The sequence below is a fragment of the Penaeus monodon genome, chromosome 23, assembly GCF_015228065.2.
Source record: "Penaeus monodon isolate SGIC_2016 chromosome 23, NSTDA_Pmon_1, whole genome shotgun sequence".
Classification (NCBI taxonomy): Eukaryota; Metazoa; Arthropoda; class Malacostraca; order Decapoda; family Penaeidae; genus Penaeus; species Penaeus monodon.
In genome coordinates this window covers 33,254,711-33,254,917 of record NC_051408.1, presented here as the reverse complement: position 1 = coordinate 33,254,917, position 207 = coordinate 33,254,711, and positions in this window count along the sequence as shown.

Here is a 207-nt window from a genome sequence, read left to right as displayed (position 1 = left end):
AAAAAAAAAAAGGAAAAAACTTAAGAGGCCCGAAAAATAAAACAAAAATTAGGGAAAACTAAAAAACGAAACAAAACAAAAAAAACTAAAAAACAAACCGTAAAACTAACTAAAAAAGAAAGAAACGGGGAAAAAAAAGAGAAAAAAAAAAACCGGCCCGGGCTTTCCTGATCTTTCCTAAGGCAAAAGAAAAAAAAGTTTAATTTT